The sequence below is a fragment of the Amblyomma americanum genome, chromosome 1 (assembly GCF_052857255.1).
Source record: "Amblyomma americanum isolate KBUSLIRL-KWMA chromosome 1, ASM5285725v1, whole genome shotgun sequence".
Lineage (NCBI taxonomy): Eukaryota > Metazoa > Arthropoda > Arachnida > Ixodida > Ixodidae > Amblyomma > Amblyomma americanum.
In genome coordinates, this window is record NC_135497.1 from 390,367,930 (window position 1) to 390,382,297 (window position 14,368).

Below are 14,368 nucleotides of genomic sequence, written 5' to 3' on the forward strand. Positions count from 1 at the left end.
CCTCATTTGGGGTGATTACTCTATCGTCTTTCTTAAATTATTCAGCTATAACTGACGAAATGTAGTTCAGAGCGTAATCTCCCTCTAAACATTTTCCCTCGGCAAGGTGCATCTGTTCCTGCTTTCTGTGATTCGCCTTGCCCAGCCAGCTTATATGGTTCCAGAATTATCTTGGACCCCTTTAGTTGCATCGCGAACTTCAGCCAGCCAGCGATCAGAGGACTGCTTTATTTTAGCCTGGACAAGGACCTGCACTTGCTGTTTTTTTTTCTCGATAAGATACCCATTTTCGACCTATTTCCTTTTCACATAACTGCGCTCTCTTTGGTTCTCTGTGTTCCCGTGGTGCCAATCATTGTTGTTCGATGGCCTGTCTAATTTACTTATTCCACCAACTTCGTGGCTTCCTCCTTCCTCTCCAGCGGTGTACGCCTTTTACTACTTTTAATTTTTGTACTAATGAGCAGTTCTAACTTATTATAATCCCACTTTTTCATGCGATGTGTCTCTATTGCTTCCTCTATGCAGGCCGCTATTTGCGCTATTTGTTCATTTACCTTTGCGTAGTCTTTTTGACTCCGCTTCATTTCTCTTTTTAGCAGGGCTCCAAACAGTAGACTAATACGCTTATGGTCACTACCGAGGCTGTACTTCCCCTCTTCGTCTATTTCTATTATTGCGAGCTTGCTATACATCCCCTGCGAGATTAAGCAGTAGTCAATGGTCGTTTGCGTGTTGCGGGATTCCCACGTGATTTCTCCCTCACACTTGGTTTCTCTATTTACAATAGCTAGGTTGTGTCGCTCACAGAAGTCTAGCATCAACTTCCCGTATCCATCCAGATCCTCGATGTGGCCATTCAGGTCCCCCAACAGAATATTATCGGCGCCTTCTCCAAACTGCTTTATATCGTCATTGAGACACTTAACTAGATCCGTGTTCTCTTGCCTGCATTTGTCCTCTGTCCCTAAATAAACTATTCCTAACCATGTCCTTTTACCGGCAATTGTACCCGATGCCCAGACATGTTCTTTGCAAGTTGACTTTTTTCTTTGCCAATTTGTTCCTTCATGTATCAGCATACCTACTCCTCTCCCTTCCTCTCCGTTGTTCTGTTGCTCCCTTCCCAGTCGTAGCCATCAATCAATGGTGGGTCTTCTCGATCCCTGAGATGTGTCTCGCATAGCGCGTATATACCTACTCCTTCGTCCTTCAACTGCTGTTCTATATCTAACCACTTCGCTCTTTCCACTGCCTTGCATGTTTATGTACCTGATCCTGGTGTTAAATTTCTTTTTTTTTAGTTTTCTTCCTGGGCCTCCTAATGGCCATTTTATTGGCATCAGCCTCCATTGCTACACTTTCTACTTTGCTTCTACCTATCCCTATGCCCTGAGCCGCCGTGGACCCCCTAAAAAAGCTACTGCCCGGCCTGCCAGGCGCCACCCGATCTCAGCTCCTAGCGTTCCGTTAAAGTGGATGCCATGTCGTATAAAGCCCAGGCCAAAGCCTGCTTTAGCACCTCCCTGTTTATGTCTGCCACTTCAAAGCCTTTCTCCTGGATTAACTTCATTATCTCCTTATTAACAGCCACAACGTCCTTGGCAATTTCTCCGTTCCGTCCTTGCACTTCCGGCACTGTGCACACCACGATCTGGACTTGCTGTGCTACCGCCGTTAAATCGTCAGCTCCCTCCGCTAATCTTTCTACTTTTCTTGCGGCTTCACCATTCAAGACATCATTTAGTCCCGCCGCTATCACTACCAAATTGCGCTCTGTAACATTCTTAGAAATGTAAGACTGGCTACAGGCTTCAGAATCTTCAGAGGCTGGCGCTCAAGGAAGAAGACGACGAGAAGCGCCGAACGCTACGAAGCTCGAGCGCCGAACACTCCGAAGCTCGAGCGCCGAACATTCCGAAGCTCGAGCGCCGAACGCTCGGTCGCTCGTGCGTGCTCTGGACTGAACGCAGTCTCAATGCCCATGGTCCCAGCCATACCAAACCCGAGTGCGAAGCAGTGGGAGGTATTGCTCCCCAGCGACCGCCGGTGCGACCAAATTGGTCTAATCCGGCGGGCCAAGCTGGCGGCGGCACCCAGCGGAACCCTGGAATAGGGGCAGACGACCATGTGCAAGCGAAGATGACCCAAGTCATCTGATACCGCAGACGAACAAAACTAGAGCAAAATAAAATTTATTCTCTCTCTCTCTCTGGTCTGTGCCTGGACGGTGCCGCTGGTTGTCCGTGACGCTATGCTCTTGAAGACGTTTCTTATTACAAGTGGAGGAGGTGCCAACGATTCCTCGCCCTGGAGCTGCGCACCCGCGCATTGCCTACCACCTCTGTAATGCCTGAGATCGTCACCCAAACCGCTTAACCGCTTCCGTCGGCTGTCTTCTGTTCCGGCGCCGCGCGGCAGCGTGACCCGGCCATCTTCAGCGGCACAGATGACACCGATGTGGAGGATTGGTTGGCCTCCTATGAACGCGTAAGCGCATACAACAAGTGGGACGATAGCGTCAATATCAACAACGTTATCTTTTATCTGAGCGACGTAGCCAATCTCTCGTTTCGAAACCACGAGGCGGACATCTCAAGCTGGGCAGCTCTAAAAACCAGTCTGACAGAAGTCTTTGGCCGTGCCGCAGTGCGCAAGCTTCGCGCCGAGCAACGCTTGCGAAGTCGGGCCCAGCAAACCGGTGAAAACTTCACCAGTTATATAGAAGATGTCGTCGACCTCTGCAAGCATGTCAACCCTTCTATGAGCGAGGCCGACAAGATCAGACACATTATGAAAGGCACTGAGGTTGATTTCTTCCAGATACTCGTCGCCAAAGATCCCCAGACTGTCGCCGGTGTCATCGGCTACTGCCAAAGCTTCGATGAGCTGCGCAAACAGCGCCTTTCTACCCGGCGTGCAGGCTTTCAGGAGGCCGCACTTTGCAGCTTGGCTCTCCCAGGGGACGGTGCTCTGTACCAACAGTCGCTCCTCCAGAGCATCCAGCAGTTTGTACGCGAGGAAGTTGCACGCTAGCTATCTTTGTCTACCTGTCCGCCTAGGCATGTGCCGTCGCTCACTCCCAACCTACAGCGTGTTATCGAGGAGCAGGTCGCTGAAGTCCTGCCACCTCCTTCTCAGCCACCCCTGGTCGCGGCTCCTCTGACGTACGCCGATGCCGTGGTGCGGTCGCGGCCCTCACCTGCTGCCCCTGTCTACAGGCCACCTACCAGGCAGTTCTACACAGCGACCTGCAACCCCACCTTACCGTCCGGTTGCACGCCCCCGATCACAGCCGCAGCCACTCAACCCCTGGCGCACACAAGACAACCGCCCTATTTGCTACGCCTGTAGCGTCGCTGGTCACGCGGCTCGTTTGTGTCGCAGTCGTGACCACCGTCCCTACGATTATAGGCGTGAGCCGACGTACGACCTTCCGCCGTCGTCCTCGACTGCGTCACACTTGCCGCCTCCGGATTCTTCTCCTAGTTGCCATCCCCACTCCCATCGCTCGCCATCTCCTGGCCGTCGTTCCCGTTCTCCAGTGCTCCGTCGCCAACCCGCCGTCCCCGCGGAAAACTAACCATCGCAGTTCCGGAGGCAAGAACTGCGTCACCAGCGACTCACTCAAGACCTGTTTCTGCGCCTGCGAATATTATTACCGTTTCGTTGAGGGAGTCACCGTCGAAGCACTTGTTGACACTGGCGCAGCCGTTTCCGTTCTCAGTCACACCCTCTGTCGCAGACTCAAAAAGTGACGACGCCCCTTCCTCCCGTTTCTCTCCGCACGGCCAGCGTTCAGGACATTCGACCGTTAGCCGCCTGCACCACGCGCCTGCTCATAGGGAGCGTTCCCTACACAATCGAGTTCGTCGTCCTCGCCCGCTCCTCTGACGACGTTATCCTTGGTTGGGACTTCCTCTCCTCACATAACGCCTTTATTGACTGCGCCCGCGCTCAGCTTGACTTGTCGCCCTACAGTGACGCCCCCTTGGACGTAACCGGTGCTGCTGCCGCTATTGTGGTCGTCTCAGAGGACACACACGTTCCACCTTTCTCTTCAGTGCTGGTGCCTCTTGTGCTGCGCTCTCAGATGCAACTGTGACTTATACCCCCTATTTACGATGCGCTGACCACAAATCTGTTTTGCTGCCTCATGCTGTGCTGACAATTGTTCGTGGCTCCAGCGCTATTTATCTGGCCAACCCGTTTTCCTGCCCTACCATGTTACTCCGTGGCCAATCGCTTGGTAGCGTTGCCGTTCTCGATCCCGCCTCCGCATACCCCCTCGTCGATAGCACGGCCGGCCTTCACGTCAGCACCATTACGCCTGTTCCCATCACGAATCAGTCTTCTGTCGATATTTTTCACCGTTCCATAGACGCTGCCCTGACGTCTACCCAACGAGACCAGCGTATCGCCGTTCTGCATCGTTTTCAAGCTTCGTTTGACTACCAGCAAACTTCCTTGGGCCGCACCACAACCGTTACCCACTGTATTGACACTGCAACCCATGCCCCTCTACACCAACGTCCGTACCGCGTGTCATCCGCTGAGCGCCGCATCATTGACGCCCAGGTGACCGACATGCTCCAGCGTCACGAGATACAGCCGTCGCACAGCCCGTGAGCATCGCCAGTGGTTCTGGTCAAGAAAAAAGATGGTTCCATTCGTTTCTACGTGGACTACCGTCGTCTGAATAAGATTAAACACAAGGACGTTTACCCTCTCTCCCGTATCGACGATGCCCTCGACTGCCTGCAAGGCTCCGAGTTCTTTTCTTCATTGGACTTGCGCTCCGGTTACTGGCAGGTGCCGATGTTGGAGGCCGGTCACCCAAAAACAGCATTCTTCACACCCGACGGCTCTATGAATTTAATGTCATGCCCTTCGGCCTCTGCGATGCACCCGCCACATTCGAGCGCATGATGGACAACATACTCCGTGGGCTCAAATGGCACACATGCCTTTGTTATCTAGACGACGTTGTAATCTTTTCTCCGGACTTTCCGTCTCACCTACAGCGCCTCGAGACTGTTCTTCGCTGCCTGGCCGACGCTGGCCTCCAACCTAATTTGAAAAAGTGCCGCTTCAGAGTTCGGCAGCTCACCATTCTCGGACATGTCGTGTCGAAGGATGGCGTTCTCCCGGACCCGGCCAAATTGCGAGCTGTGGCCGAATTTCCTCAACCCACCTCTGTAAAAGAGCTCCGAAGCTTCGTCTGCCTCTGCTCCTACTTCCGCCGCGCTTTGTCCGCAATTTTGCCACTAACGTCGACCCCCTGACTAAGCTCCTTTCCAGCCACGACATTTCGGCCTAGTCGCCAGCCTCTGATGAAGTGTTTACGACACTCCGTCGCCTCCGTCGTTCTCCGACGGAACTCCACACCGATGCCAGTGGCGTCGGCCTCGGTGCAGTACTCGCTCAACGCAAGCAAGGCTTTGACAAATACGTTGTCACTTACGGTAGCCGGACACTCGAAAAAGCTGAAGCCAACTATTTTGTCACCGAGAAGGAGTGTTTAGCCATCCTTTGGGCGATCGTCAAATTTCGCCCCTACATGTACGGGCGCCCTTTTGACGTTGTCCACGATCACCACGCCCTCTGCTGGCTGTCCTCCTTGAACGATCCCTCTGGTCGACTGGCGCGCTGCGCTCTGCGACCCCAAGAGTACGACATTCGCGTTATCTATCGTTCCGACCGCAAGCATGCCGATGCTGATGCCCTCTCATGTTCCCCTGTACCATCTGAGGCAGTGCCTAGTATATCCGCCCTGCCTTCTTTGAAGTTTGAGTTCGCTGATATGGCTTCCGAGCAACGCAAAAACCCGTGGATCACTTGCCCTTTTGATCTCCTATCTGGCCAATCGTCTCAACCTCCTTCCCGTGCTCTCCGTCGCCAGTCCCACCATTTCGCCATCTTAGACGAGCTCCTTTACCGCCGCAACTATCTCCCGGATGGTCACAAGTGGCTTCTCGTTATTTCGATACATCTGCGCTAGTTCATTTGCTCTTCCTGCCACGATGATCCTGAGCGTGCCCATGCCGGATTCTTGAAGACTTTCACTCGTCTACGACAGCGGTACTACTGGCGTGGGATGGCCCGTTACGTCCGCCAGTTCGTTCGATCCTGCACCGCATGCCAGCGACAAAAACATCCACCTCGCCGACCCTCCGCTCCTATGCAGCCGCTGCCTTGCCCAGTGCAGCCCTTCGAGCGTGTTGGCATCGACCTCTACGGCCCTCTTCACTGCACATCAACCGGGAACCACTGGATTATTGTTGCCATCGACCACCATACACACTACGCCGAAACATCGCCTTTACCATCTGCTACAGCCCACGACATTGCATCCTTCATCCTCCATCGCATCATTCTTCGCCATGTTGCGCCCAAAGAGCTGCTCAGTGATAGAGGTCCTGCCTTCCTCTCAGAAGCTGTAGAAGCTCTCTTTCAGGAATGCAACGTCGTTCACCACACCAGCTCCGCCTACCATCCCCAGACAAATGGCATGGTTGAGAGTTTAAATCGCACCCTCAGCGACATGCTGGCCATGCATGTTGCTTCCGACCATTGTAACTGGGACCGCAATTTCTCTTTTGTCACATACGCTTATAACTCCGCTGCTCAAGCCACCACAAGATTCTCTCCGTACTTTCTCATGTACGGCCGTGAGCCATCTTGCACAATGGACACCATTCTACCTTACCACCTTGATGCTTCCGAATTTCCAACTCTTTCTCAAGCCGCAACTTACGCCGAAGAATGCCGACAGCTTTCCCGGTCCTTCACTTCTCACGCGCCGCAGCAGCAGAAAAGCACTCGTGATAACCCTGCACTTCCTCCCGCTTACCTTCCTGACTCTTTGGTCTGGCTCTGGGTACCCTCCTCAGGTCCCGGCCTTTCCTCCAAACTTGATAGCAAGTACCAGGGACCCTACCGTATTCTTCAGCAGACATCCCCCGTCAATTACCTCATCGAACCCCTTGCGCTATCCCCTGTTCATCGCCGCCGAGCCCGCGAAATTGTCCACATGACCCGCCTCAAACCATTTTACGACCCCGCCGTCGTCACATCGCCCTAGGCCACCAGGATGGCGCCCTTTCGCCCTGGGGGAATTGTAGGACTGGCCACGGCCTTTAGAATCTTCAGGGGCTGGCGCTCAACGAAGAGGACGACAAGAAGCGCCGAACGTTCCGAAGCTCGAGTGCCGCACACTCCAAAGCTCGAGCGCCGAACGCTCGGTCGCTCGTGGGTGCTCTGGACTGAACGCGGTCTCTGGTCTGTGCCTCGACGGTACTGCTGGTTGTTCGTGACGCTGTGCTTTTGAAGACGTTTCTTATTACAGAAAGTTCGTTTTTTGTCTCTCTCAGTACTGCGTCCATTTTCCTCCCTGGGAATGCCCCGACTGCTACCCGCTTATCACCCTTTACACGCTCCATTATAGTTCTTTTGCCCCTACTCATATTTGAGTCACCACCGATGAGCAGTTGGGTATTCCCTTCCTCCATCCTAACTTCCGGATTATTATGCCGCCTCTTATCTGTGACTGCGACCTCATCCCTGGAAGTTACCTCGTTCCCCTTCTCTACATCTCCTCCAGACTTCCTAGCTGCCACGTGGGCGTAGCTGTTCCTGTCTGAACCTGCCTGACCTAATTCCTTATCATTGTCCATGCCAGCGCAGGCCCCAATTCACGTGGCTGGCGCTGGAATGTCCGCCAATGTGGCTTCGCTCGGCGGTGTCAGCCATTATTGCCTCCAACACTTGACTAAGCTATTCTGGAAGTTTCTGCTTCTCTGCCCTCTCTACCTGCAGCTCTTTTTCTAGGGCATCCATAAGTAGCGCTAGGCTGTTGTTCGCTTCGTCAGCCCTGTCCAGGCGTGCACTTAATACGCATCATTTGCACACAAAATCCGCGCCTTCAGCCTCCTCTACAGATTCGAACCGCGTTTCCTTCAAATTCACCGACGCCTCACACTCCTTGCATTTAACCATCAGTTGCTTGACCATCTTAGCAGCACTCTTTTACTACTACCACAAAATGCAAGAAAAGAAAAAACACTTGCAAACACCTGCTCAAATAAAATTCTGCCTACCGCAAAAGCCAATCACCTAGAAAAGAATACTAACTACCTGTCTAAACCAGTTCACTCAAAAACGAGCTCTGCAAATCTACAGCTGCCGGCCGGAAAACGCCCGGTCGTTAAGTCACTGACCTGCTCTTTTGCGAGCCGGTTGGTTGCTGGTTTATGGGGGTTTAACGTCCTAAAGCGACTCAAGCTGTGAGAGACGCCGTAGTGAAGGGCTCCCGAAATGTTAACCACCTGGGGTTTTTTCATGTGCACTGACATTATTGTACAGTACACGGGCCTCTAGAATTTCGCCTCCATCGAAATTCGACCGCCGCGGACCGGAATCGAACCCGCGTCTTTCGGGCCAGCAGCCGAGCGCCATAACCACTGAGCCACCGCGGCGGCTCCTTCGCGAGCCCTTCACCTAACTAGCATAGATCTAAATTAGACTAAATCCAAGCTCGCAAAATATTAAAAGAAAGAACTCATCGATTTGTCGTAGTCGCGGCGCTCTCGCAGTCATCCTTCCGTCAGGTCCCGGTCACCACGCGTAATCCGAAGAGCACCGAAACAAGCGTCCGTACCGCACGGTTGTCAACTGTCAACGATCGGCGCGTAGTGCCATCTATCAGAGAAATTGCGATGCAAGTCTACCCATTGTCGAGTTGCACCCCCTCAAGATGCGTCCCAAACGGAATTTGCTTCGTTTGGGGTCAAGGTGGGCCTGTAATTCGGCTTGCGGTACGATATGGTAACGCTTCAATTAGTAACTGCATGTCTACAATGTTTACCTATTATTGAATTGTGGATTTATTTCTATACCACAGCCCATAGGGTTTTATTTGCCTACCAAATTCAGTATACAGCTGTCCTCGAATTTGTGCTCGTTGTTGTCGGAGTATATACAGGGTGGGCATGCTAACTTTCGGCAAAGGTTAGGAGATACATTATTTCTGCTAGGCCACGGAAACCGCTTACATATGCCTACTAACCGGCTTGCGCATCACAGACAATTTTTGTTTTGCAAATATTTAATTAGCAATTAAGATCATTTTTCCAAAATCGTAAATATTGACTTTAGACAGCAGATGTGAATTGCAAAGTTGGACACCACCTTCAGAAACCCCTTCCGTTTATTTGCAATAAGGAAAGCCTCGCGTGTATCTTTTTCCGAGCTCCAAAGAAAGCCCGCGAAACATGATAAAAAAATCACGTGACTCGCGCATTCGCGCGCCACGATTGTGCTGCTCTCAATCCTCGCTTGAGTGAATGAAATCAGCTGCTGGCATGGCGCGACGATCCCATTTCTCCTCCAGGCCGATATGCCGACGGTGGTTGCGACGCCCGAGCGAGCCAGTCTGCAAGCGTGACGCTGCAAACTACCGTCGACATATCGGCCTGCCGGAGCAATGGGGTCGTCGCGCCTTGTCAGCAGCTGATTTCGTCACTCAAGCCATTATTGAGAGCAGCACAATTGTGGCCCGCGAATGCGCTAGTCACGTGATTTTTGTTTTTCGCGGGCTTTCTTTCGAGCACGGAAAAAACACACACATGAGGCTTTCTTTATCGTAGACAAATGCAATGGGGTTTCTGAATGAGCTCTCCAACTCTGCTATTCACATCTGCTGTCTAATGTGAATATTTGCGCATTTAGAAAATTATCTTAATTGGAAATTAATTAATTGCAAAACAAAATATGCTTTAACGCGCAAGCCGGTTGATAGGTGTATGTAAGTGCTTTCCCTGGCCCACCTCAAATATCTTATTTTTCAACCCTTGGATAAAGTTAGCCTGGACACCCTGTATAGCGGAACGAATGTATACATGTATAGCGGACCCGTAACAAGACAGTTTTCCTACCCGTTTCAGGATGTTTTTGGTGAGAGGGGAAGGAATGGGAGGGCACAGCCAGTTTTAATGGCCGCCATCTTGGATTCGACAAACCGATACTATGGCGTCATTGCGTCCCCTGAGGTCATACTCACATAGTTCCAACTCTATCCACTATATTGGACCGTGACGTCATCATTGGCATGCAGCAGGTGGTTGTTTCTGCAAGGCTATTGTAGATAGGGCTACAGTTCTCAATTCGAGACGCGCTGCTTTTAGTCGCAGCCATAGATGGCGCTTCGATCTCATGGTGGTAGGAGACCTCACTAAATCTCGAAACGTAATGGGTAGTTGCTGCCACAGGTGGCGCTGTGATCATGGGTGGTAGCAGACCCAACGAAATGTCGAAACGTGATGAGTTAGAGCTAACGCTCTTAAAATATCAAGCCGCCCCGCAAGACGTCATCAGAGAAAAATGCATATTACATAAGCACGCAGCACATATTCGTGAAATCGCACAAGGAGGACTGCACGCAAGGCCCTGCTTTGCCCTTTCCGTTGCTTATAGTATATCGAACACGCTTGCAGAGGCCGGAGGTGACGTCTCGGATGAAAACTGCCGTATACCGACAAAGAATGTGTCGGCCCCTTGAAAGAACCCCTAAAGGCAGTTGTATGCAACCTGCTTTTTTTTTCTCAGACGCTTCCCATGTGACGCCGTGGGATTTTTTCTCGACCTAATTAAAAAACAATTTCACAAACAAAATTCGCAATATAAGGCATTATCGATTCGAAGCTAACTTAGAAAATCAAGGTACCGACCAATGGTTTCCGAAACACTACACATCACGGCACCAGTTATTGCGGTGTCCGGCTCAAGCCGCCAGCGCCGCATGATAGCATCACCTGAGCCTTGTCCTGGGCTGAACAGTGGCTGAACACTGTCAAGCTCAAAAGTGTTAGTGACCAGTGCAGTTTACGGTAAGGTATAGAAATAACAGAAAACGTTCGCTAGAGTTTCCGACCGAAGTGATCCTTCCGCGGGAGACAGCACTTGTGATCCGTTGCCGCTTTCGTTGTGAGCGGTGACGTTCATTTCTTTGACACCACGAAGCTAATCTCACCACAGGCTTCTGCAGACCCAAGCTAGGCCGGAAACTGTTTCCGCGTCGTTTTGCGCGTCTTAGCTTCTGCTTTCCAAAGTTCGAAAGGCCAAATTTGAATGTGGCCGCTGCTGCACGAGAAACCACACTCCGCTGTACACTCCTGGAGGCTAAACAGACAAAACTGGAAGTGAGACTGCACTTTAGACAAGAATACGCCCAAATAGATGTAAAAAGAGAGTACGCTGTCCTCTGGCGTACTCTCTTTTTGTAAAAGGGAGTGCGATGTAGGACAGCTTAATCCTTTTTTACTCCTTTCTGCTTAGAGTGTAATAACTACTTGGAGTGCCCTGGACACGAGTCTGATTAGTGTATTTTAATGCGCTGACATGTAATACGACATTATCGAAGACACTATTTTTAACATAAGAAAAATTACACGAATGGACGCGCAGAAATAGTCTCCTGATTAACCGGAATAAATAAAAAGATGTAATATTTCACATAAAAACAAACGTACCATTTATTAAATCTACTTTATATATTGCAACACCCGTTGCAATTACTTTCAATATTAAGACACTAGGCTTTATATTTAACGAAAATATATTATAGTATTCCCATCTGGATAACCAAGGAGTTAAGCTTGCGCAAGTAATTGGATTAATATATCGAAATCGTCGTATACTTCCACCGATAATTATTATGTTAATATATATTGCACTTTCATTTATTCTGGTCTACAGAACACATGGAACAATTCAAATACTTCACAAGTTGAAGAAAGTCTTTGTAAGGATGCTGGAAGGTTTATGCATTAAGTCTCACATAACGCACGTATTTGACAAATGCAATGTTCTCCCGGTTAAACTGTTCGACTAAGTTCATGCAAAGCACATACAAGAAAACACTACTGCCCGCCAGATCAGTTGCACTGAGCCTTGGAAAGTGAGCACTTTCAAAACAACGTCTAGACTGCAGACGCTAAAGAAGAAATTGCAGAGGTTAGAAAGTAGATTACATCAAGAACACAAACCACTTGAATACGTCACATTCAAGAGCTTAGGCAGCATTTGAAAAATTCTAGGCCGTGTTGTTCGCCGGCCTCAAAGTTTTCATGTTAGTGACCAGTCATATATCATGTTAGTGACCAGTCTTCGCTTGCTTCAAATAACAATATGTGTTCAATTCTTTTTGCTTACTTAACTATCGTTGTGCATGTATTTTTATTATCTCTTCTGGAAGAATAAAACTGCATTTGTGATTGTTTCCTTTTGCCGGGTACACAATCACTCTGTATATATTCCTGTTGCTGCTTGTGCTACCATGTTTGTTTATATTACATTTACTTTCGGCGAGTGCATTTCCCTTTGCGAGCGCCGTAGTGTACGTTTTTCTCTCTCTCTCTCTCTTTCCAAGAAGCACTTCCGATGTGAAGGTATTCTGCATGCCGGCCCACGGCTCTTATAAGCTGTCACTCACGACAGCTATTACTGCCGGCCTCCTGTGTCGTGTATCGTTTATGTGGCACAAATAAAAGCATTATTGCTATCAAAACTGTCCGAGGTGCCTAGTGACTGAAAGCGAAAAATTACGGTGTTCAGCTACAAGGCAATTAAAAAGTATAAAAATACAGGCGGATCAGTGGTTATGGCACTTGGCTGCTGACCCGAAAGACGCGGGTTCGATCGAGGCCGCGATACTTGAATTTCGATAGAGGCAAAATGCTAGAGGGCCGTGTACTGTGCGATGGCAGTTCACGTTAATGAACCCCAGGTGGTCTAAATTTCCGGAGACCTTTACTACAATGTCCCTTATAGCCTGAGTCGCTTTGGGAAGTTAAAACCCCATAACCCATAAACCATAAACAAAAACATAGAAAATACACAAATGAAAAGTGGAAACATTATAATACGCAATATGTTAAGGGGCCAATCGTGGGTACCAATATCGACGCGGTTTGAAAGTATCGCAGGCGTGAATGGAATCGAGAGGGTGAATTGGGTATATGTGCTGGAAATGTAATTGTCAGATAGATAACCACTGCATAGCCATAGAGTAGCACAGTGGATATATGTGGAAGGAAAACGCAGTTAGGAGCGACCAAGAGCTAGAGGTATGAACGATGAGGCCTGGTAGAAGACACTGAATAACATCCGCAGGTACATCTGAGGAGAGAGAGGGTTTATTGATTTCAAATGCAGAGAGGTTGGACTGAAAGATATCTCGCCTGGCACTCTGCACTGGGGAACGGGAAGAGGAGAAAAAAGAGGGTCACGATGGTGGGGTGATGATGATGAGAGGAGGCAGATGAAAAACTACATAAAAAATGCACACTTTCTAAGATAAGAAACGCGAGGCAATGTCCGTGTCGCTTAAAAAGCGTGAGAGCACTCGCGTTGCCTTTACAGTTTTCGAGCTATCTGGCCAAGCGCCGAGGATCAAATCCTCCGATAGGGGCCTTGTGCCATAGACCTCAATGGAGCCGCATCAAAACGAAATAAAGCCTTCTCTCGGTTAAGCTTGCGACTGTGATTGCTATCCTCATGCGCTGCTGACAGGGGAGGTCGAGGCGAAGTGCAACTGAATCGGCTGCATTGGTGTGCAGTGAATTAACAGCATGCTCACGCATTATTAAAGGTATCGCATGGGGCTTCAATCCGAGAATGGTTCAAACGCCACCCGCCAGATAATGCGAGCAAGAGCTAATGAGCAGCGTCGTTCCCAAAGCCGGAACAGAGACTGAGCCGCATGGGACAAAGGCGTATGTGGGAAAATGCGGATTGGAAATTCACTGCGATGAGGCGCCGGCGGATGCGGGTTAAATGCGGCTGTTCTGCACGGGATGCAGAATTGATGATGATGACGAAAGAGCTGCCGCCGCCACGTTCTTAGTGCGTGCGGCCAAACCCCCGGAGCGGGTTACAAGAACGCGTCGTGGGCAGTTGTGCCCAGACGCCACTCCGAGATCCTACCTGATGTTGCCAAAACCAGTTTTGCGGCTTACACACTTCTGGTTGTCCAGCATAAAAATCAATCTATAGTAACGTCGTCTGGATGAAGCCCACACCCAAACGTACAAGATGGTATCTGCTCATATGGTGCCGTGGAACCATAAAGACATAACGTACCTATATACACGACATATATCATTATAATCAATATATACCAAGACTAAACCCCGCACGAGAAACTTGCCCCTGTGCATAAAATCCGCACAATAAAAATTAGGAAAATTGAGAACTTTTTCAGTTACACTATGCTCGCAGCCATATAATACACACACACACACACACACACACACACACACACACACATATATATATATATATATATATATATATATACATATATATATAT